The sequence below is a fragment of the Gobius niger genome, assembly GCF_951799975.1.
Source record: "Gobius niger genome assembly, chromosome: 1".
NCBI lineage: Eukaryota > Metazoa > Chordata > Actinopteri > Gobiiformes > Gobiidae > Gobius > Gobius niger.
In genome coordinates this window covers 58,303,520-58,326,332 of record NC_136852.1, presented here as the reverse complement: position 1 = coordinate 58,326,332, position 22,813 = coordinate 58,303,520, and the positions used below count along the sequence as shown (strand labels likewise).

At 41.3% G+C, this 22,813-nt stretch overlaps 1 long non-coding RNA gene across 2 annotated transcripts in view; it reads left to right on the top strand.

The window, feature by feature from the left end:
* Positions 1-16,743, top strand: part of LOC306978671 — a 31,087-nt gene extending 14,344 nt beyond the window's left edge. The window contains exons 3-4 of one of the 2 annotated variants that reach the window (XR_013793907.1): positions 13,456-13,555; positions 16,068-16,743. This is a non-coding gene — a long non-coding RNA (uncharacterized lncRNA). The remainder of the gene's footprint in view (positions 1-13,455; positions 13,556-16,067) is intronic. The other variant, XR_013793908.1, reaches the window with a different exon arrangement.
* The last annotated feature ends 6,070 nt before the right edge of the window (positions 16,744-22,813 follow it).

Here is a 22,813-nt window from a genome sequence, read left to right as displayed (position 1 = left end):
TTGTCTTGAACTTGCTATTGCCGACAAAAGGGTTGTGGTGCGTTTTCTGCCATGCTCACTCTGATGTGCGCGTACCCCACAGACACCGCATATAACCCAGAAAACGTACTCCGGGCCAGTGTAATTACGCATATTCATGTTGCTGTTTTGCATAGAGCTTGTAACACGGCTCCCATCTTCAGAGCTGTGCGAGAGGAGCGTAGAGGAGGGAGGAGCGAGGCTATTATTGTCCTTATTGCAGCTCTTTCTCATGCCATTTTCAAAATAATAGACACGGTTACTCAAGAAAAGCTTGAAGAGAGTATAGGATGGGGTATGAATGAGAAGGTAGATTTTGTTTTTACATAGTGTCTCTTGAATATACAATTTTATGAGGAGAAGTCACAGATTGTACTGGATATGTTTTTTTCCACTGGGATAGAGAGTTTAATTTAAATGAATGTTGTATCCTATTTGCGGCCTCCGTCTCTTCACCCCGCGCGTTTAAGGGTGTGCTTGGCTCTCGTCGTCGCGCCCGTCTTCCATCACACTTCCTCTTGCCCTTTGCTCCTTCTTTCTTTCGTCTTTTTTATCCTTCCTTCCTCCCTGTTTTTGAGACGCTGAGGGCTTTGACTGTCGCTGCACCTTTGAATCACCTTTCCCGTCCAGTGCGGAAGAGAGCAGCGGAGGGGATAGCAGCTCGGGGTGAGGTACAGGAGGGTGATGGAATGGAAGGATTGAGAAAGGCAAGAAGCAAGAACCCCCCCCCCAAACACATTTCCTGTTTTAATGGCTACTACCCAAGGACGATCATCACCATAGTGTTGTTAGTCCTGATGATCAGTTAGCAGAGAGCTTTCCATACATTGCACAGTGCATTCATGGTGAAAACAGCCATTGTTTTCCCACCATCAGTGCACGACGGATACAAAAGAACTGACTAGAATGTTCATGGTAGAAGATTGCAGCATGTCACTATGTCTCTCCCAGTCTTTACGTTATTTAACCCTGGTATATTTACAGCTCTAGTTGTTGAATAAACAGATTAATGGGTAACACTGCACGGCACTGTAATAGTGTGATGATTGGATGGGAAGGCTATGGTACTGAAAAGTGTAATGCCACGGTGATTGAATGTAAACGGGACTAATCTTATGTTAAAATTCATTTGCAAACAATGAAATAGTCCAAACTCATTCCCAACTTTCCGATCGTGTTACAGACGTCCACAGTTCTTCGCAGGGATGAGGTTTATAAGCATGTTCGCAACTTTAATGGAGCAATGAGCAACAGTCTTCCAACTCATGATTGATCAAATTGCTTCATAATAGCTATTGTTTTTTATTTAATTATCATTTCTAGTTTACGTTTCATATTGCACCATTTCTATCTCTTACCCTGTATGTAAGGACTGTAAGTTACTGAGATACATGGCTGCAAAATGAGTTCTCCCTTGTAACCATGTAAGTACCATGCAGTTACCATGTTATTACTGTGCTGTGATGTAGGAATGAATGAAAGATTTGATTTGTTTCTACATAGTGTCATGACACTAGAGCCTGCAACAATATTTATCAGAATATAAAAGTTTCAGATAGATTTTAGAGCAGAACTAAGTAACCCATACCCCTAGAGGCCATAAGAAGCACTGCAGGTTTTATTTATTTTATTTAGTGGTTTATTTGGTCGGGACAGTGCAGCCACACCAGATTGTAGCCTTGGGCTAATTTTCATCTGTCGTCCCCCATGCGCACTCTCTAACACACTCACATTCATCCTGGCCTATTGCACATGTTTTTAGTGGTAGAGGAAACCGGAGTACCTGGTACCCGGAGTACCTGGTACCCGGAAACCTACGCAGACACGGGGAAAACATGCAAACTCCACACAGAAAGGCCCCATCCAGGTGGGAATCGAACCCGGACCTTCTAGCTGTGAAGCACGAGCGCTAACCGCTGTACTACTGTGCTGTTTTTTCTCATTAATTGTCCGTGAGAGTAAATACTACGCTCACAGAAAAGACAAAGGGAGAGAAGGATATTGTACATCCAATGACACAATGGAGATAATTTTGTTCACTCAAACTTGGCTGTAAACACTGCTAAAGTGGCGCTAGCCCACAGTTAGCTTAACTGTTAGCCTGTTAGCTTCTTCTTTGTTATTCTATTAGTGTGTATTGTGCCTCTGACCCGGAGGCAGCCAAGTTGCAATTGTGGTTTTCTGGACAGAGACAACGGGGGATGAAAGACCCCCCAATCATCCCATTAACACTTGTATTAGCCCCAGAGGGACTACGAAAAGGAATTATTAAGGTAAACAAGTTACTTAGTTCTTCTTTAACCATCACAATATGATTCTTCTGATCTTTTCATCTTAGCTCGCGAAACGTGAAGACCCAGCTCAGAAGAATCACATTAAGATGTTCAACAATATTTATTCTTTTGTTTCTTTCGATCGTGTGCGCGATGCTAATTTTTCTTCCGTGAGACTGTCCTGTCACAAAGCTTCAAACAAGATGGGACTCACACATGACTACTTCTTGGTGAGTGACATTGACAATTGCATGGCTAAATTGTCACTCAAGTTCCATCAGCAATTCACGCAACAGTCGAGTGAAATTCCTTCATCCTAGTTTTTTTTTTCTCCTTCCGACATGTTTCCTCCTCGTTTCCCCCCTCGTTTCCCAGGCTTCGCTAAAGGAATTGCTCAAGATAATGGCAGCAATCTATAGAGTGAAAGGGGGAAAGGAAGCGCTCGCCCCTATAACACGGGCACAAATCATCTCCGCCTGGTTGTGGATGTGTAAAGACTGTGGTGATGAGTAGAAACACATGCTTTTACATTGAAGTGCCGCCACAACGCAGCTTGGAAACAATGAGGGATGAGAGAATGGGGCAGAAACAAATATTAAGAATAGGGGTCCCTTAGTGTGTGAAGACAGTAAACATGTGACTTTTGGTGACTTGTGGGATGCTTTAAATGACTGATTCATTGTTAAAAGAGACAGATCTTTTCCAGACTGTTTTTTTGTGCAGATTTGACTGAAGAAACACACACACACACACACAGAAATCAGTAGGACTTTCTGTAACAGGAGTAATAGCTTGGTAATAGGATTGAAACAGGGTCTGTGAAAAGAAAGGGATCAGCCCAGAACAAAAGCAGTGACAGTGTTCTTGCGGTTTGTGTCTTCCTTGCTATTTTGATGTGTGTTTGTACAAGAACTCCAGATGTTTTGGTAATTATTCGAAAAGTGAAAGGGTTCCGAGGTCACTATAGCAGTTTGTTTGTTGACGGTGCGTGATGTTATGATAAGTATCTCACAAAAGAATCATAAATGAAATGCTTATTGGCTTCATTCTGTGACTGCAGGACGTTTTACACAAACATTTCTATACATTTACCCATATGCATATCTTAGTGTTGTCAGTGATTTCTATCCGTATTCATTTGAATAAAGAACAAGAAAGAAATGTATTGTGTTTCTTATAGAAAGTGTGTCTATTCACATGACAACCTTACTGACAACCTAAAATCACAAAAAAGTTCATTCAACATAACCCCTGCAATAAAAGGTTAAGATAGTCAAGGTGCTTCTAGCCACATTCACTCTTTAGTGCCTTGGGAAACATGCTGTATACTATAGATTATTCATGCAGGTTATACTTTACATTCCTCGTAACCCAACTGTGAAAAAAAGTATTAAAAAAGAGTTTCTTCATAGCGGAGCCATTGTTTATTATTTCACAGTGGTCCGTACACTCTTTCATTGAAAGCATCATGGAACCGGCGCAGTGTTATACACAATATTTATTTAGAATATTTAATTACAGCGCTCTAGAAATCGTTTCAGTTCTTTTACACTGACTCTTCCTTCGTATCGCTTTGTTTACATTCTGCGACTGTCCTTGATCATCTCTCACTGGGTCTTCATGTTCAGGTAGTCATGCTGTTGACATTTGTGTCCAAGCCGGGCCTGGTGACATGGCCTTTACCACCACACGCTGAGCTCTTCTTGGCTATCCCATACCCCCCACTGTCGATCTTAACCCACAGAGTCCTTATCATCCTGCCAGAGCAGGACCCAGGGGGGGTGGGTGGTCCAATGGGCGGGTGGGACTATCCTCAGGAACAGCGTCTGTGTTTAAGTTGTGTCTAGGTTGGCCTTGTTGGTGACTGCCTGTAGCATTGGTGCTCAGCAGGGAGCATTGTCAGTGGCAGGTCTAGACACAAAACCATCAAAATGTTACAAGTAACAGAAAATATTACAAATGAATTCATGTATTATAGTACAGTACAGTACAGCGCAATGAAAGAAAGTAGCGTCTTTCATTGCTGTCTCAGAGCATAACATAATCAAGTTTATCAGTAAAAGCACATATTAAATATTTGTACTTCTGAAGTCCTGTATGCTCATAGTTTTTGGGCTGAACATAAGCAATTGAGCCACAATATAGCTGTGTGCCATTGTCTTGGTATGGGCTCAGATCAACTGACATGGTTGTGCCAGAAAGAGCACTCAAAGTAAAAAATAAAAAGCAAACCAATACAAGAATGAAACAAAGAAAAACATGCTCTATACATCACCACACCATACTGTATAAAAATATGAAAAAATAGTCAAGGATTTTATATTGACTGCCTTCATAAAATCAAAGTGCAAAGGTGTATCTGCACGCTCCTGAACTCACACACATGCATAAACCTACACACCGCTATGTCCCTGCAGCCATGGGAATGGAGAATACTGAGGTTCAAGGTCATTTGAAGAATTCAGCAGCCCGGGGCTCGCTATTGTTGCCGCGCTGCATCCTTTGCTCACACATGCACTCAGATCCACACACAAACAGAATGTAGCATCTGTCGCCTCCGTCCACACTACACCAAGACCTGAGCTTGGATATGTCCATCAGGTGTGGACTTGACAAGTCTGCGCTGATGTAACAGCTTACCTTTTTACTAAGGCTCAGTGATTATTATCCATGTACATTTTCTTATTTTGGTTCACATTGACATCATTTCTGCTTCCATAGTGTGGTAGATTCATTTGCAGATTGATTTGGCAAAGGCCAGTTGCCCTTCCCTCACAGACCCCTCCATTTATCCAGGTTTGGGCTAGATCCTATGTACACTGTTTTATGGCCCTCGACAGTTTTTACAGCTTGATAAATATGAAGAGTAGTAACAAATATGGGTTCAATGTTGTATTTATTTTTGCTATAAATGTTTTTGTTTGCGTAAGATGGAGCGAGATGGGAAAAGGGGCACAGTCATAGCGGTGGTTGGTGTGATTAGCCCCTTTGTTGGAGGTCTGTTGAGCTTCATTGGCTCCAGAGAATAGGTTTCTAATGAAGCCAGCCAAGCTTGGACCAAACTTTGTGCTGAAGACAAACTAAGTTATGGTGGTCCGACAGAGCGCTCAGGGTGAGCTGACTGATATACAACGCCTGGACATATGGTCCCCTCAACAGGGCCTCTCACAGCCACTTTCTCATGTCCTGCCTGAGCTTAACATGGTTTTATGTTGTATCTATCTTTATATGATGAAGTGCATACTAATGTCGAAAAATTTAACAAACCTAGTTCTGGTCGTGGTTAGTTACGATAGATGTCTCAGTTTAGCTTTCAAAACTAAAGTAACATAAAATGGATGTTTTTGCTTGTGGTAGCATTAGCCAATTATAAATGATAGAAGTTAATAATAGTAATGATCACTTTCCCGAGCAGCTGTATGTCTTGATATAAGGCCTTGTTTATACTAAGGGTTAAGGAAATATGTGGGGGAAAGGTTGTCTGATGTGTATAAGGAGTGACAAAGGCAAAAGAGCTCTAGGCATTGTCTTTCCAGTTGACCCCAATGCTGGATGTTTACTGACACATCCTAAAAGATACAGAGTGAGTCAGTAAACCAGGCCAATCAGGTCACGGTCCACTACACTATCACTGATGTGGGAACGTGGTCCAGATCTGAAAATACATGAAAAACCTAAGAAGGTACCCCAACAGAGCAGTTCATTTCCAACGTATGTCCAGTATCAACACTGGAGAACTGACTTTCTAAGAACAAGACTGAACTTTAATCCAACTGATCTGTAAATGGTGGTTGAATTATTTCATTTTCTTGCACTCTTGATTACATTAGGACCAGTAAAGCCTGTACTACAGTTTGAGAACCCTGTATTGTGTTGGTTAGTGAGTTATTTGGCCAAGAAGACTGCAGGTGAAGCTGGCTGCGCATTGAGACTAATTGCTAGAGTCAGGGTGGGAGCTGCGGGAAGGTGGACCGGCCTCTTGGTAACTGAGCCGCGTTGGGGAGAAAGAGCCCACTGCCGGGCCACACAGGAGGCTCAAACAACACTTATTCTACTGGCCAAACTGTCAGCCAGAACAACTTCATTGTAGCCAAAATTGGAGTTGAATGCACAGCATAGACTTGTGGAAGGGGTTCTGTAGTGGGGGCTGGGGGGGTGCGGCGGCGGGTTTGGGGAGAGACAGAAGGGGGTGTGTGGGAAATTGGGGGGACATGGGAAGAAGGAACGTGTGGTCCTGGGGATGAATAGGGTCAGACGGTGTGAGTTCATTTTACTGAGCACAATTCCCATAGATCTCACACAAGAGGCAGCAGGCCAGGAGCAAGGCACTGGCCAGAATGGAAAATAATGTATTAAGATGCATTCTGGGGAAGGACAAAAACACATACATTGTCCCTTATTGCCATGCAGGAAACTTTTGGAAACTGTAATGGGTTCCCATCCTGGTGCATGTCTTGCTGGGGTAACGAAGGGTGGTCTTTACAATGCCATCGACCACATTTGGATTCGAAGAACGTTACAAATATTATTACACAAACACATTATCCCTCCCATCTTTCAAGTACCAACAGAGTAAAAACAGGATCAAACCAAGTCTAAAAAGTGGTAAAGAAGGAAAAAGACTTAAATGCGTGACAAAAGCACAAATGAAATGATCTCCAGTTTAAACGAATAAAGTCTAAATTTGCAGACGACCCTGAGAAACACATGAAGAGTACCACCAGTGGAGGTTTGCCAAGTCTCAGCAGCCAAAACCGCACAATAATATTGTGCAGAACTGCCTCTTTCTGTCTCTCTCACTGATAACATACCTCTGATTGCCTTGGATTTTAGATCTTTTCATTCGAAATTGTGCTTCAGCTTTTTTCCACACGTGACGAGGAATAAAAGCCGCACAATTCCACGGTTGTACCACAGACATGGCAACCCTGGACCAGTAATATACTGTATGTGGGACAGTCTGAGAACCACTGTTCCGGCTGCTATCTCACAATTATCTGGTCTCGGTAAACCTTACATAAAACATTTTTCAACTTTCTGAATTTATATTTGCATTCTTTCTTGCCAATCTGCATAAGTAGCTAGATATCAATAGTGCTTCTTCTGAGCCGTATCCCCATTCCCTGGCCTAAAAATGCAACCAGTCTTTGAACTATGATTTGTATTGTACAGAAAAAGAAAAAAAAAAACTCCCTTGACGGACAGTAAACATTTTCCTCCTACCCTGATTTACATTACTTTCGTCTTCTCTCCTGGCTATTTCAAATTCATCTCCCTTGCCCTGGGTAAATAGAGCAAAAGGGTGAAGAAGTTTACTTAGTCACACCAAGTTTAGGGCGCTGAAGAAAGTGTGTGATTGTGTAAAGCAGTCGGCTCTCTCATATGTCAGCGCGGCAGTAGAAAAGACACACACACACACACACATACACACGCACGCACACACACACACACACACACACACACACACACACACACACACACATAGCCCTGTTTGATCCAGAGCTAGCCCTGCAGCTCCCAGAGACTCAACAAAAGGCCTCCTCTATCCATTGTACGGGCTGCGCGTTTCCCAGGAGAGGGTTTGCCGCAGCCAGAGAAGGGCCCCAGATCGCTTTCTCTCAACGTCCGTGTTTATTCGCTCTATGGTCCGGCAGAACATCCCTCCAAAAAGAAGCGACCTTAGTACTTTGGATTTGTAGTTTTCCCTTCTTTTTTTTTTCTTTTTGGGCATTGGCAAGGAAATGAGAGGGCAAGAGACAGGCAAGACAGACAAAAAGAAGAAATATCCCAAGTTGTTCTCTGGCGTTTTATTTGCTCCTTGTCTTTACACAAGTCAGCCTTGTCAACCTTGTTCATGAATGTAGATCCGCTCGGTGGGAGGGGGAAGATTTTAGTCCTGATCTTGACAAGCCCTCCCATCCCGACTGCATACTAATTCTCTAAAACCACTGAACCAGTGCAAAATAAATACAAATTCCTAGGGTGAAAGCAGGTTCTTTAGCAGATAGAAGCCGTCCTTAATAGCTGTGAGGATAAGTGGATGGTCCGCTTTGAAGGGACATTGCCATAAGTTGGGTATATTATATCTGAAGGACCGCGTCAGAGTCGGCGGCTAAAATCCCACTGTAAATTAAGGCTTGTGTAAAATGTCTGTTTAATTTCAGTAACATCAGTTAATAGAGATCCTTGTGATAGCTCTCTAGTTTTTATGACAGTGCCATTCTGGATTATGTCCCTACCTGTTCCTAGCTGATGCAATAACAGTTTCCCCCAATAATGTTGCTGTTTGACGGCTTTTGTCTTACTGAAATTTAGACAAAAAACAGAACAGTGTCTTTTGGGAAACAAAATTTTTCATTTGTGTTAGCCATTTTCTGGCGAAATATAGACTTATTCATCACATACAAATAAAGTCAAGTCTAAATCGGGTCCATATGGATGTTTATTCACAGCAGATTGTTCAGTAGTAGCGAAAAACGGCAGTCGTAGCTAGTGTTAGCATTAGCACGATGTTAGCATTCTCTGTTAGCCTATTTATGTAATTATGGGCTGTTGAACCACTTTGCTCCTCTCCATATGGTTTTCTACTAAATAATATATATAGTAGAGAACTATATCATAATTCATCATTTGTTAAAGTCGTTTTTGAATAATTAGAGAAAGTTTAGATTTTTCTCCAAATTGTTTTCCCCCTTAACTGCTTTCAAACATGACCATGTTATGGGCGATTCCAGATATGCCATCTGTATCTATTAGACCATTGCCATTACAAAGGAGTCTTCCATATGTCACTTAGCTTTACTGTGATAATAGCCATCATTCCCTGTTCCTATTACTGTATGTTTGATAGCAGCATTCAAGATTTAGTTCCTATTCAGTCGGAAAGTGAAACTTGGCCATGGTTTACTCGTCATTTGAAGAAGTGTGTCCAAACCTATGGCTCGTTTTGCAGCAATATAAAGTTTGATTCATCCCAATTGTAGCTTGAATGTGGGACCCTGTCCAACCAACGGTTCATTCTGGGGGCTAAAGTATGTTCATGACGCAGGGCAGACCTGAGGAAGCCGACAGTCAAAAACAAACATAGTCTGCTCCCATCTAATCTGTCCAACACATTATCGTCTAAGATATCACTACACTCCCGTCTGTATCCACCTGTACCTGAACCACACTCCCTCCATGCTCTTTGAGGTGAAAGCTTGTGTGTCGTACAGTCACTGAATGTAAGTCTTTGTCACGGTGTAACTGTACTCCAGTGCATGATGTTTGATCCGGCTTGGGCCTGAAAGTTTTTCTTTTTTCGTCTACTTGTGGAGTTTGAAGAGTCTGCTTTTCACTCTTGGTCAGGGTGTTGAGTGATATTTCTGTTTCCTTTTAAAGGCTCCTCAATATTTGGATGAAAAATAAACCTGTTGTCCTTTAAATACCTAAGTTGTCCAAGGGGCAAAAGGTATGAGTTTATATAAAGTGGGAGTGAACCCTTTGGAAGTTCTTACAGTACATTTCTGCCTAAATTGGCCATGAAATGTGGTCTGATCTTTATTGAAATCACAAGAATGAGTAAACTGATAACTGATTCCACCCAAACAATTACATACACAGGAGATATTCCAAAGGGTTCACATACTTTTTCCCTCCACTGTAAGTTTAGTTTAGTCTGATTCAATTCTGGCAATTCACTTGAAGAGGGAAAAGTAATCTCAGTTGTGTGTCGTATTGATGAGCAAGTATAAGACTGTAGCCACACTACAGAGATGAAGTGAACATACAGAACCAAATGATAAATGGCAATTTCATTTGATTCAATCTGATTACCCGCACAAACCAGGATTCATTTTGTTGTTTCATTTTACAGTGTATATTTGAGGCACTGACAGGAATATTTTGTTGTCTGTTACATTTGCAATTCGTAATACCAAATAATTAGCATTGTATTGTGAGCATCAACAATTTCAGCTATCAACAACAATATCAACCATCAGCTGCTTTGTTCTCTCACATTACTGCGCTGTTGTCCGTGTTATTATATGTGTCCATGTGTTATTTACATTACAACATGGGGCCGCACTTTTTTTTTTCTTCTTCTTTTTTTGTTTTGTTATATTGTCGAGCAGTTGGGCGTTGACTTGCACTTCTTCTACCTTTGTGGCAGTTTGGGCTTTGTGTTTTTCCAATTTATGATCTTTGCGGTGTGTGTGGAGTGCGGACATTTGTGCATAATGTGCATGCAAATAACCTGGTCCCATTATAGCGGCTGTCTTTGTGTCAGCTCTGCTCCCTAAGAGGTGAAGATGATGAGCTGCCGCTGGTGGAGGGGGGGTGGGTGTGTGTGTGTGTGTGTGGGGGGGGGGTGTCCGGTACATCGTGTGTCTTCTTGCTTGATTTTTTTTTTTTTGCACACTCCCATCTGTGCCTCCGTGCTTATTTCAGATGTGAGAAACTGTATCTTCATTTGCATAAGAATAATTGACACTTCAAATTAGCCCTCCAATCAAAGAGGATTTTTTTTTTTTCCCACCCCCTCAGCATATGCGCATCCAGCCAGCTTTGTCATATACTGAAGAATATGAAAGGGAAAAAGCAAACGGGAGCACGTCATAAAGCTTTAACCCTTTCATTTCTTCCTCCCTGTATTTGATGTGCAGTGTTTTTTTTTCTTTTTTCTTCTTTTACAGCAAACATAACACAATCGGCTGTAAAAACAGACTTTTGTGGGGAAATAATAAATTGCCGCACCACTAAATCAGGGAGTTATATCACTTCCTGGTAGAGCAAAAACGTTGTCCCTCTGATGGGCCGTTTTACCTTTAAAAGCTCCCAGGTGCTGACGGTGTTAAATGCACGCGTTTACACAGCCACGGCGCTGGGATCGGGGCCAGGGAAAGCCGGTGCTATTTAGTGGAGTGTGCCGATTTAACATCTGCGCACATCCAACCATTAAAGCAAGTGCTATGTTGAATTATTGATAGTGGCTAATGAAAAGGATCAGACCAGAATGAACGAAGCACAGTCCCAGGGCTATGCCACACACTCTAATACACGTAGCATCATTAGCCTCTGCTGGTTGACATCTATTTCATTTAGTGCTGCGTGCGCTGTCTGGGGCCTCTGCCTAATTTCTAGAACATGGTGCGATATCCGACAACTAATGCTCAATATCGCAATTAAGGAGTTTCACATGAAAGAACTAATTACAATGTAGTCGTTATTCAGTAGGGCTGTGGAGTCAATTGAAATCAAATCGAAATTGCAATCGCAACTACAGTTCATTTCAATTCATCACGGGGCTTTTAGAATCAGCTGGTTTAGCAGTCACGTCACCTGCTTAAGAGTTTTGAGGTGTGATGTGTATGTGTGTGTGAGTTGTGTTTTAGGCTGAGATTATTTTCAAGTGTCTGTTTTGCCTACGTTCATAAACCATATTTGATTTTCGTATGAACGAATCGAATCGAATTGAAAACCGAGGTTGATCAATTTGATTTTTTTTGGAGGGTGAAGTGTCTTCAAACTGAACAAGTCTTAAACAAGGCAATGTTTTCAACATCTTAACAGGTCCTTTCTTTCTTTCTTTCTTTCTTTCTTTCTTTCTTTCTTTCTTTCTTTCTTTCTTTCTTTCTTTCTTTCTTTCTTTCTTTCTTTCTTTCTTTCTTTCTTTCTTTCTTTCTTTCTTTCATAGTATTATAACAATGTGTATAGTTTATTTTTGCATACACATTAGGATAGCCTGTAAAGCAACAGCTCCACTATCTTGATAACAAAGCTTTTTGTTCATGTAACTTGCTTGCTTTAGACTACATAAGTGTGCTGAACAATGAGATTGAAACTACGGCCAATTCACATTGCTGTCTGTGTAATGAAGAAGAATAAAGATATTGACATATATGTAGCTTTATCTGATGCGTGTTGGCAGTCTCTCCCTAACAGTATATTTGATATATACATGTACTATATATCGTGTCCACAGTTTTCAGCCTATTACGGAGTGGTGAAGTCCAGGCATACCAGGATATTGAGTTGAACACATGATTATTAAGAGTGGTATTTTTTTAGCTATAGAACTGGGTAAGGATAAGAATGAGACTGTTTTGGGGGAAGGGACAGAGGACTGCTGGTGTTGAGCGTTTTGGGGAGGAGGGAAGACTAAGGCGCCAGCCCCACTAAAGCTCTCAGCATCCCCCCACTTACGGGATGGCGGATGTGTCTGGGGGTATCCATGACAACACCACTGCGTGCCAGGGACGTGCCTCGGCAACATGGCCAACCAGCAACCAGTCTGAGTGTTTGTGCACATCCAGAAGGGGCCACATATCAGTAATATAAATATTCACGAGTCTGTATCGTTTGAGAGGTATAATACTATTGGCAACAAAATCTGCTGCAAAACAGTGTTCCAAAATGTTCAATAAATGTAACAAATGTAAAAACGTTATTGGTTTGCATTTCAGGAAAGATCACATAATTTAGATTTATATGGTTTACTTTAAACACAACTTAAAAAAAATTGGGTAAGAAATGGCCTTGGTCTTGACCCACAAATGCTGTTTGTACTTTTAGTCGAGGTCTCATAAAATGCTTTTGGGGTTTTGATTTGAGGCTGTCTTTCCTACCGTAGTTGCTCCTCTATGGTCTGGAAAACCTGGAGTAGAGCCTGTCGTTGGTTTCTTTCCGAACAATCAGGAGCCCACTTTTACACTTTGACACACTCACAGTGCCACAGTCACACTCGTACCTACTGCACAGATCAAACTGTGTTATAATAATCCCATCTGGGATTGGCCTGGATTCTCACTCAGGAAGTAGCCATATAATGATGCACTGATGAGTAGTGTGTGTGCGTGGACGAGCAAGGCAGGAGTGACTTGGACAGACAGAGAGAGAGGGGACTTGAAGATGTTTTATGTGTCATGGGTTATATAGGTTACTGTTTTATATTTTAGAGCCACACACCCCACACAAGCAGAGATCCGAGGGGAGTGTATTTTTAACCCACCTCCTGTGCATTTGCTGAAGGGTTAAAGGCCCAATGGAGAACCAAGTAAATAATTCACAGTAGCTGAAACTCTTTCAGTGTACCTTTAAAATGAATGGGGGAGGGCAATGTAAGATTGTTTTAACAGTACAATATGGTCTTGACTAATTGTGGACTGTGTTTCATGTGTTTTAGATTGAACGCTGACCTCTCCAGATCTGGAAACAAATGGTGGTGTAACAACTGGAGTCCATGGGCTAAAGCCAGCGAAGATCTCATCCAGCTGATCTCAGAGGTGACTCTCCTTTGAAGCATTACTGTTTCTGCACTCTTGTTATGGGCGATATTTCATCAGCTCCCTGCTATGGATCAGCTCTCTCTGTGCCTTCGTTTCTCCCAGCTCTATATGCAAGTGTCTATAAGGCATTTTGAGTGACATTGCTTCTGTCAAACGGTTGATTGAAGGAGACACAGAGAGAAATGCTGTGCTAATGAAATCGTCTGACCCACATCCTTTAGTGCTATCCATTTCTCCAAAGACACAGAAAGGGCATTTATACAGGTAAACCATGACTGTTCCCTCAAGTGAAAGAGGGGTTTTTAGAAGGAAGCACTACATCCATTATTTACTATACTGAGGTTGCGAGACACTTAGGAGATAATGCAGTGCTTCAAGCATACAAAACATAGAGGCTCCAGTGTGCAGGCAAGGCCATTGTTGTGTGTTTTGAACATGTCTGTTTCCATCCATACTGACAGATGAAAAAATATGTGTCTCCTCTGGGTTGAGAAGCATGGGCAGAGACAGATAGAGAGACAGACAGCATGGTGAAGGGCTGTGCGCTGTTTGAGTGTGCTGTCAGTCAGACCTCTGTGAAGTCTGTGCAGATGTGTACATGTCTTCTTGTTGCCCCCAGCCTCTATTCTGTATCAAGCTCTACATTTCATGCCAGAGTCCAAAATGATATCATGTAAATGAGTAGTGCAACACCGAGCAACCCTTGTCAGAATTTGTGTATTTGAAGATGCATATTTCTGCCCATTGCCTTCAGTAACTTTGACTCCGGATAGGATTGAATGGAGTGTAATTTTGAGCACATCAGCAGCTACATCAGTGGCTCCTCATGCCAAGTGAATGGCTGTGACTGCAGTCTACTGGGAGTAGTTAGCAGGGATAGCGACTGGCATAAAACTCCTCCACCCTCTTATCAGACTTATGGCAACACCAGGGATTTCTGTCTGCCTTTGTCAATCCCCCAGAGGTGCTCTGACATCAAGTCCTTTTGTGGATGAGGAAGGCCACTTCCAAGAACATCCAGTATTTTTCCGCATAACTGTGCATGATGATTGAGAGCACTGGTGCTAGTTCCACATATATTTTAAGCAGCTCCAATCTGAATTTATGACAGATGCCATATTTTATCACATCTATGACTGGATATGCTGTTTTCGAAACTTGTACATATCAAGCAGAAGACAATAATGAGCATCAAATTTCATAAGGCCTAATTACTATGCATCCTGCATCAAATCTCAGTGTGTTTTGGTGGTAGCTTGCTGAACTAGGTGTTAAAACTAGTGCTGACTTTACTGGTCTGTTGATTTTTGATTTGCTCTCACTTTCTTTCGAATTGCTCAGAAAGTGTGAGTGAAAGACGGGCCGTGCTCCCTGTGCGTACAGTGCGGACATCAGCCTTATGTAGCCTGTAGAAAGTGCAGAGTCAGCAGTACAGATGAGCAGGATGCACAAAGAAGCATGGAGCTGAGTGAGATCAGCTGCCACAGACGACAGGCCGCCCTGCTCTGCTCGCTGTGCCCTTGAGGTACCGCTGCAGCACTGAGTAGAGACTGCCTTCATCTTCTAAGGAGGGGCTTTGGCTGATGGCTCAGGGACCCCTGCCAACCGTACCCCTGTTTACTGTACGGCATATACAATTCGTCTTTGATGTCACAGGTCTCGAAAAACTCTGAAATCAATTAGGATGCGCATTAACACTATTTTAAATGATGTTCATTCAGGGAAAGAGCAAGTGAAAGATATTCTGGCGCAGGTGGTCGCTGCTGCTGAACGTCTATCCATCTGTCAAATGGTCCGTTTAAGATCCTAATCCTCTCAGTAGTCGTTTCAGTTTGTCTCCAATGCCTCCAGCTGTTTACGGAAGCCTCTGTATTGACCCCCTTCACACCTGTATATTTGTGGCGGGAACATAATCCCATAATAGGCGCCGAGGAAGGGAGTGTCTGGTATGGCAGAAATGGAGGACAGGCTGGTCGCACAGGTAGCCCAAGTTCAGTGTGTGTGTGTGTGTGTGTGTATGTGTGTGTGTGTGTGTGTGTGTGAACGAGATACGATAAGGCGTTCCCCAGACCCTCCAGTCCCTATTCTCCTGTATGGGGCAGAAGAAATAGGCAGCTGTTACCCTGAGACACTCCCAGCCTTGTGTCCTCAGGTACAAAAACATGCGGCGGCCATCTTATCGGGTTCTAAGGATATGGTGTAAGACAATACATGTGAGAAGTTCGGCGGGAACAATGGGAGGAAAGTGCACTGTGATATGAGGGGGCCAGTGTCAGCTGCTATTGTCGAGGGCCTTTGTCAACTACAAGTATACTGGAAACTCGCTCTTCAACTCCTTTCATGCAAAGGTCCATACCCGGTGCCCTTTTACACACAGCCCGTTTCGTTGGTTTGGTAAAAGTGGAAATAGAAGCAAGCGGGAGATTTAGGAATGCCAACAAGCTGTCACGTTATAATGCTTTGATACAAGAGCTTATTTTAATGCAGTGTATTTTGTCTCTCTTTACAGGTGGAAGAAGCTCAATCGGACTACCCGCGCTGGATACAGAGACTCCGAAACAAAACCAGATATCGAAATTGGTCACATGCCAAGTGGGAGTTTTGTCATGTACCTACAAATCTCTGCAGGCTAGAAAAGAAAAAGAAAACTTTTTTTTTATTGCAATATATTGTTTTGGTTTTGAGATGGATCATTTGCAAGCCCGTAAAATATTATTGAGACAACTGAAAAGCTGTCAGCAACTGTTTTATATGGTGTAACGAGTTGTAACTGAATCTAACAAGTATTTTTGACAGCTAAATAAAGCCTTTGTTTTCTCTAAGTGATGCCTAAGAGTGAGTTTCCTCCGTTCAATCTTTGCCAATGTGTTACAGTTAAAGAGCTAGCGACTTGACATAATTGGGTCCTATTTGGCAATGAGAGGAGCGCGCAGGCTGATAAAAGCTGGCAGGGTGATCAAAGAGTTCCTGATCAAAATCTTGTACCTGACACACTTCTAGTTTACCCAGACTGCGCACTTACGAAATATGAAGAAACTGTTTCCCCGTGTAATACAACCTCAGTCCCCTGATAGTGCCAAAGGAATGTTTCTGCACTGGCATCAAATAGGGCCACATAGTGTATGGTTTGATGAAAAACAGAAATCTAATTTTGTATACATTAAAAAAACTATTCTATATTTTTTCATGTACTTTAATTAATAATGTACTTTAATTGTCTTATATTAACATACATGCATATTGTGTGTTGAAAATGTGCAGCTACTTTTACATGACTACCTATAAGTAAATGACCAGGATCCATCGCTAACATCTAGTACAATCTGGATCAGACCGTACCAGTTGAAAAATGTCAAAAATTCTCGTTTTGCATGGTCGGATCTTCCGGATCTTCAAAGTTCCAAGTAGAACTTCAATATGCAACAAGATGAAGTGCGAGTGAGTAAACCTTTAACGATAATGAACTAGACTGTTTTGCAGTTGATCAAATGTTTAGGACCACAAAAGACCAAATCTGTGCAAACATGTGGATTCAGTGTCCTTTTCTGTCAGGTGTTCACATTGCCATGACGTCCTGATGGCAAAAGATAAAAAAGTTCTTGTTTTGAACGTGGTTGGGTGGTTGAGCTGCATAAGCAGGGCCTCTCGCACCTCAGCGCACCATCCCTGCTGAGGTGGGACGCAGTAAAACAGTCATTTTGAGTTTCCAAGAAGATCCTGAGGGTTATGGAAAAAAAGCCAAGTGGGGAAAGTTCACTAGCGCTGAGCAGAAGGATTCGATTGGCTGTCCGTCAAGACACTGGACGATCCTTAACCCAAATTAAGGCCGTTACTGGAGCCGACTGCTGCCCAATAGCCTTCTATGGCCTCGTCTCCTTGAACGCCACAGAACTGTCCATTTGGACAATATACTATATGGGGCATTTAAAGGTAGAAGTACGTTTAATTCTCTGATGAGCAAAAATGTAACCCCGATGGTCCCAATGGTTACCAGTGTTACTGGTATCACAAGCAGATCCACCTGAGATGTTTTCTACGCCCACTGGTGAAGGGGGCGCCATAATGATCTGGGGTGCTTTTTCCTTCAGTGGAACAATGGGGCTTCAAGTGGTGCTGGGGCATCAAACGACCGCTGGTTCTGTGCAATTGTCACAGAGCATTCCCTCATGACTGAGGCCCTTGTCTGTTTGACCACTGGGTTTTCAACAGGACAATGCTACAGTTCACAATGCCCGCAGGACAGGAGGATAAAATTACTATTTTGGACCATCCTGCGTGGTCCCCTGATCTAAATCCAATTGAGAACCTTTGGGGATGGATGGCAAGGGAAGTTTAAAAAAAGAGAGTAGATTCCCTTGGAGAACTGTTTCCACTCCCCTCTTTAGAAACGCTTGTGTCAAGAATGCCGCAACACATTTCTGAAGTAATCAACAATAACAGTGGAGCCACTCACTACTGAGTTCATGTTTCGAACATTGATGTCTGTTTTGAGGGGGTTTCAGGTTTTTTTTGGTTTTTTGCTTGTTTTGTTGAGGTGTGGTCCTAAACTTTTAACCAGATGCTAAACTGCCTCTTTTAGTTTAATTGTTGTTTTCAATAAAAGGTTTATTTAAAGCATTTTTGTCTCACTCCCATTTCTTCTTGTTGCATTTTGAAGTTCGACTTGGAACCTTGATAAGATCCAACCATGCAAATGTGAATTTTTGCAATCTTTCAACTGGTCTTTCAACTGGACTGTATTGTAATATGTTGACTACAGGAATGTTTTTGAACACCTCATATTCAAACAAAATCTGCCCAGTCAAAAGTGCTGTTTGAATCACACACTAAAAAAACTCAGCCAGGGCTACATTTGGTCTTTCAGTCTCCCATTTTACATCCATCTTTCTTTCATCTTTCATTACCTCTTCATCATTTTCGCCATATTAATTTTGGCTCATCCATGCTACCTTCCACTCTCACTGTTCATTTCCTCCACAAGCTTCACTCTTCTTCCCCCAATCCCCTACAACCATCTTTCACCCCTGCTATGCACTTTTTTTCTCCCCCTCCTCCCTAGTTTGCCTCCTCACCCCCTTGCCTCTTCTCTCTCCCTCCTTCTCAGATGTCAGATCATAGTCAGGTCTTCCGCTTGCCCTGTCATCACATTTTTCACACATCCTCAAACCCTTAATTGGGCCTGTATCATCATATCAACATCATGTAGAATATGTGATCAAGGCCCTAGATGAAAGATGGCCACCACCTCTCCCCTCCGCTATCCAGCTTCTTCACATAGACAACAGTAAACACACTGAGGGTTGCACTGGGACAGGGAAATCCGAATCCGTGTAGCTTTTTACACCTCGTGTTTGTGCCGAAATGTCGACTTGATTTTGACAGCAGAGACGGTGTGTTTCCAGTGTCCAATGATGTTTGTATCTTGTGGCTTGCTTTGGTGATGACACAAAAGATGCCCTGGAGCCAGCCCATGTCACATCCGCAGGTAACTAGCAAAAATCAAACAGGCAACGAATGGAAAAAAAAGTGTCTCTGGAGTGCTAAAATAACTTACAACACTGTATGTGTGGCATCAGTGTGAAGGATGCAACACAAACAGCATTCCCGGTGTGGGCTGCGCAGTCAATCACAAGGAGGAAAAAAAGACTTCAAACGTAAGGTGGTCATTGGATAGGTTACTTACAAGAATAAGGGTATTTTATTATTATATGTTTGCAATGCATAAGGTAGCACTTAAGTTTACATTACTTTGATACATTGTACCTAAATTAAATTTAGTACAATGTCTGTAACCATATGTAAAAACATATACCTATGGGATAGATACACATTGGAATAATATGTATTTGTAGTTTGGAGGTACATAATGTAGTAAGACATAACTCTAACCCTAACCTTAAGTCCTACATTATGTGCCTGCAAACTACAAATACATATTATTCCAATCTAACCCATAGGTACAAATTATTACACATTGCTACATATGTACTACATTGAAACATGGATTGTACTAAATTTAGTTAGGTACAATGTATCAAGGTAGTGTAAAATAAAGTGTAACCGATAAATACTGTACATACTGTACATCAACAAGCATACAGGGAATGTGGTCTGAATGTGATTGCTGCTTGGGGGAAAAAACACATGCAAAAAGTGCATTTCTTCTATAGTGACACAAGGCCTCGGTCTGTCTTGATAAATTGACTGATTGACTTTTGGGTTAGTGCTAATCTTGTTTAGCTGCTCTGGGGCAACTCACTCACAAACACCGAGGTATATATTATACATACACTGTTTCGGTATTACAGTTCTGGAGTGAGACTCTACAGTATATTGTCCCTGCCTAGGATGAAGTGCAGGAGTCATTATTTATTTATTTATTTATTTATTTATTTATTTATCTGGTTTATTTAATTGATGTCTGATGTATGCCTTAGCTATTTTGCAGCACTATAAATATTCTAAATATTCTGATAATATGATATTTTCAGCAAAAGAAAAACTTAATTTTAAACCGTATACATTCTCCAATCTGTCTTTTACTGATAATTACCCTAATTGTCTCATGCCACCAAAATAGGTTGAATCATTGTTATTCCTGCCTGCTAATAATTGGCTGCACCGTACATTTATGTTTTCCACTCTTTAGAGAGGCAATAGGACGAGCTCTTCGATGCTACTGCAGGGTTAAATGTGTGCACACCGTTATAATATAAGACAGAATCCGCCATAGGAACATGACCTTGGAAGTAGCTTTGGGGAAGGTTCAGCGAATAGAACTTCTAAACTCCATTATGTGATAGAACTTTCCTCTCTTTGTCTCTCTCCTCCTTTCTCCTACAGACGGCACAGTATTTCACTTTTATCTACAGATAGCAGGGCCGGGTGTTATCTTATTTGGTTTGGGAGAGTATTCTCAGGTACTATCCGCCCAGGATCCCAGCAGACGACAAGATACAGAACTCCAGGACTGGAAACTTCACAACGAGAAAAATGAGCTTTTACAGAAGCTACACAACTCTACTATGTGTTTTCATTACTATTGTACAGGGGTTTTTTTGTCAAATAAAGGTAACAATCGGTGTCAGGGCGGAACATGCACAGTGTGCTTTTAAGTTTGCTATATATATTATATATCTATACAATAGCTATATGAAAACTATCACTGCAAGAAACATATATTTAAATGTTTCAAATGTGTGGTTTTCTTGTCTAAAACATGAAAGCAGAACTAAGTAAGTCATAGCCCTAAAGACCATAAGTATATTAGCATGTTTCATTTTTTTTACTCACTAATTGTCCTGAGAGTAAATACTAAGCTGACAGAAAAGACAAATGGAGAGAGGGATATTGTACATTGTGCCACAACTCAATGACACAATGGAGATAATTCTTTTCACTCAAAATGGGCTGTAAGCACTGCTAAAGTGGCGCTAGCAAGCAGTTAGCTTTGCCCGTTTGTCTGTTAACTTCTTCTGGACCCCCCCAATCATCCCATTAAAGGGTTATTTCAGAATTTTTGACATAGGGCCTCATTTCCTAGTTATCCAGAGTGTTGTTGATTTCTGGAGATTTTATTTTATTTTTTTATTCATGCAGTCCTTATATTTGAAGAGTTTAGTGGTGCTAGGCTAATGCATGTCTATGGTAACTAGTAGCCTGCATTAAAAACAGTCTGACCCAAGCACAGGGCACCTGAGGCAAATCACTTATAATACCAGACTACTGATATAAATGTCTGTGTTGACTGAATAATTTTTTAATATAACCACTTTGCATTTAAAAGAACATATATATATATATATATATATATATATATATATATATATATATATATATATATATATATATATATATATATATATATATATATATATATATATATATATCCAGAGATATATAAAAAAAAAAAATGTTTTCCAGTAACCTAACAGTAACCTATATATATATATATATATATATATATATATATATATATATAGGTTACTGTTAGGTTACTGGAAAACATTTTTAATGCAGGCTACGAGTTACCAAAGACATGCACTAGCCTAGCACCACTAAACTTTTCAAATATGAGGACTGCATGAATTAAAAAGATATATGTATCTCCAGAAATCAACAACACTCTGGATAAGTAGTAAATGAGGCCCTGTCAAAAATCCTGAAATATCCCTTTAACACTTATTACCCCCAGAGGGACTACGAAAAAGAATTGTTAAGAAAAACAAGTTTTAGTTATTTTTTAAATTCAAAACATTCTGCATAAAATTTCACCCAGTGCCTTAAATAAAATACAACCATGTATGTATTTGTTGTTGATAATTGGTGAGTCTTACTGTCAATGGACTCACCTCCTAACCCGTAACTTTGCTGGGAGCAGGACTTCACCAGCTCATTTCCATGGAGACGACATATATTGCAACCTCAGTGTTCCGGCGTGTCGCTTTGAATAAAATGGCAAGTAATTATTATTTTTGTTGTTAACATTAATCATTCTGTTAACCACTTGCACTGAAAGAATACAGGCAATGATGTGCAAGATCTGTCACCATATGCTGCACTGACAAAAATATGGACATTTTCTGGATTGGGTCCTATATGATAAGAATAATTCTGTGCTGTGTCCATGGTGTGCGGTGTTGCCAATGCAGCAGCGAAGTGGAGTGATTGATTTTGAAGCATCTTGACAGTGTGGGGCTGTCCCGGGAGGCTGTGTGGACCACCAGCTCCACTGTCGCACCTCTGGCCTCGCTCATTCTGACACCAATCCCCTTTTCAATCTCACCGCGTTCCCCCATGCTTCCTTCTCTTTGATGGCTTTATTGATATGTAACATTGATATTTAGGTGGAGGGTGGGGATCCTTCATGTCAGTCAATAAACGTTGGGCGATTTTGCTTTATTTGCAGCAGATAGCCTATAGCATTGGGTTCAATGGCGGAAGAAAATGAAAAAGGAACTGACCAGTTCTCCTCACTCACATTACAAAGGTATGCCTAACTATATGGGCCCTATATAGAGGTGTCGTTTGAAATAAAGTGGTTGTGTACATGGGCAGATGAATCCATATGTACTCCTTCACCTTATATCAGCCCCAGGACTATTGAGGCAAATGGAAGAGGATTGAATCTGTACTCAGGAAAGCCATCATATGGACAAATTAATTTAACACACAAAGTTAAAATGGAAACCAGGGAGGAAAGTAAAGAATTACATTTACTTGTGTACTAGTTGCAGGTGTTCATTGATTGAAAAT